Source organism: Oncorhynchus mykiss, chromosome 25, assembly GCF_057628025.1.
Source record: "Oncorhynchus mykiss isolate SJ-2025 chromosome 25, ASM5762802v1, whole genome shotgun sequence".
Lineage (NCBI taxonomy): Eukaryota > Metazoa > Chordata > Actinopteri > Salmoniformes > Salmonidae > Oncorhynchus > Oncorhynchus mykiss.
In genome coordinates this window covers 87084609-87087300 of record NC_143046.1, presented here as the reverse complement: position 1 = coordinate 87087300, position 2692 = coordinate 87084609, and positions in this window count along the sequence as shown.

Below are 2692 nucleotides of genomic sequence, written 5' to 3'. Positions count from 1 at the left end.
GATCAGAATGTCCGAGGACGTGTCTGAGACTGAGAGTGCAAACACATCGGCCTACGAAGAAGAGAGAGAGTATAGAAATAATGAAAGGAGAATTTCTCATTTCTGAAGTAAATTTCTATTTGTTATGGAAATGGAGTGTTCCAGAAAGGTCCAGACACTTTGTGATTTGGCTCGTCTTTGATAAACTTACCCCAGCAGCGATTCACTTACTCATTTCCCGTCGTGCAATTTCATTCAGGCCCATATTAACCCTGACCCTCTCATTCAGGCCCATATTAACCCTGACCCCCTCATTCAGGCCCATGTTAACCCTGACCCTCTCATTCAGGCCCATATTAACCCTGACCCTCTCATTCAGGCCCATATTAACCCTGACCCTCTCATTCAGGCCCATATTAACCCTGACCCTCTCATTCAGGCCCATATTAACCCTTCCCTCCCATTCAGGCCCATATGAACCCTGACCCGCTCATTCAGAATGTAGACCCCCCCCCCCAGGGAAAACTAAGTTGACACTTTACTCCACAGATGATGATGAAGATGATGATGATGAGGGGACATGCCTTCATGTGCTGTACATGGTGGAGAGTGTGTGGCTACTCTCCTACAGACTACCGATACACAGATACAGCACCACAGACAGTTAGCATGTGGAATTACAACCTCTTCTCTACCGATCATACTTTTAAAAAGTATACATCTATCTGTGAGGTTAAATGTTACGTGTGTGTCATGTGGAAAAGCGGGTGTAACTTACCATAGTGGATGAGTTGGGGTGGTGGTGAGGCGTGTACATCCAGCCACTGAGCGTGTCGTCTCCTCACCGAGATCTAGAATCCAGCCTGGTAGTTCTATGTAACGGCATGACTCTCCCATCAAAACACACAGTTAATCTGTTCCTGCTCAGAACAACATACTCTTTGCCTCCATGTTATTGTTAAATAGACCACTTCGGAAGTCTTCCAGTGTTCCTCTGTAGTCCTCTTTCCTCCTCTCTCCTCTCTCCTCTTCCTGTTTCTCTACTAACCCACTTAGTGATCAGTTAACCGTCTCCTTCTCACAATCTTCTATCCTGTCAGATATATTTTTACATCCTGAACATAATAACCTCCTTAAAAGATTCAGCTTGGGGCAAAAAGCCAAACAGACCCAGTCCAGTCCAGTGGATAGATAAGTAACTGTAATGTATTAAAGTAAAGTTAGGTCTGTCACTGGCATCCCGTCACAAAGTGGAAAGGGTTTAGTGATGCTGCTCTTAGCCCTGAGCCAAGGTAATGAGCTAAACAGATGGGCCTAAAGCTCCCTGGCCTTTCTTGACCTGCTCTGCTCTGGGCCTGGTTGGGCGTGTACTGCGCCACGACTTTGGCTCCACTAATCCACAGCGAGCCGATATAGGACATAGGAACAAAGAGAAAGGAGAGATGGAGAGGAGAAGCATCCATTTTTAACAGTTAGCTTGACTATACACACAGTGAATGAGCCCGCAGTAGACAGGGAGATAGAACCTCATGTGTCCTCTCTTCTCACCCCATCCTCCTCCTCAAAATGTATTGGATGATACGGTCCCTCGTCTCTGACCTTTTTTAAGGAGTCAAGAAAATACAATTGATATTCTCTCCACAGTTTCAACAGATAGTGGAAAGGTTAGTTAGAGAACTGTGTCAACGTGTCACTGCTGTGTCTCCCACTGAGATCCGTGGCAGAGGTCAGTGGCAGGGTGTGCTGAGGTCAGTGACAGGGTGTAACGAGGTCAGTGGCAGGGTGTAACGAGGTCAGTGGCAGGGTGTAACGAGGTCAGTGGCAGGGTGTAACGAGGTCAGTGGCAGGGGGTAACGAGGTCAGTGGCAGGGTGTTAACGAGGTCAGTGGCAGGGTGTAACGAGGTCAGTGTCAGGGGGTAACGAGGTCAGTGGCAGGGTGTAACGAGGTCAGTGGCAGGGCGTAACGAGGTCAGTGGCAGGGTGCGCGGAGGTCAGTGGCAGGGTGTAACGAGGTCAGTGGCAGGGCGTAACGAGGTCAGTGGCAGGGTGCGCGGAGGTCAGTGGCAGGGTGTAACGAGGTCAGTGGCAGGGCGTTAACGAGGTCAGTGGCAGGGTGTTAACGAGATCAGTGTCAGGGGGTAACGGGGTCAGTGGCAGGGTGTAACGAGGTCAGTGGCAGGGCGTAACGAGGTCAGTGGCAGGGTGCGCGGAGGTCAGTGGCAGGGTGTAACGAGGTCAGTGGCAGGGTGCGCGGAGGTCAGTGGCAGGGTGTAACGAGGTCAGTGGCAGGGCGTTAACGAGGTCAGTGGCAGGGTGTAACGAGGTCAGTGGCAGGGTGTAACGAGGTCAGTGGCAGGGTGTAACGAGGTCAGTGGCAGGGTGTAACGAGGTCAGTGGCAGGGTGTAACGAGGTCAGTGACAGGGTGTAACGAGGTCAGTGACAGGGTGTAACGAGGTCAGTGGCAGGGGGTAACGAGGTCAGTGGCAGGGTGTAACGAGGTCAGTGGCAGGGTGTAACGAGGTCAGTGGCAGGGTGTAACGAGGTCAGTGGCAGGGTGTAACGAGGTCAGTGGCAGGGTGTAACGAGGTCAGTGGCAGGGGGTAACGAGGTCAGTGGCAGGGTGTAACGAGGTCAGTGACAGGGTGTAACGAGGTCAGTGGCAGGGTGTGCTGAGGTCAGTGGCAGGGTGCAACGAGGTCAGTGGCAGGGTG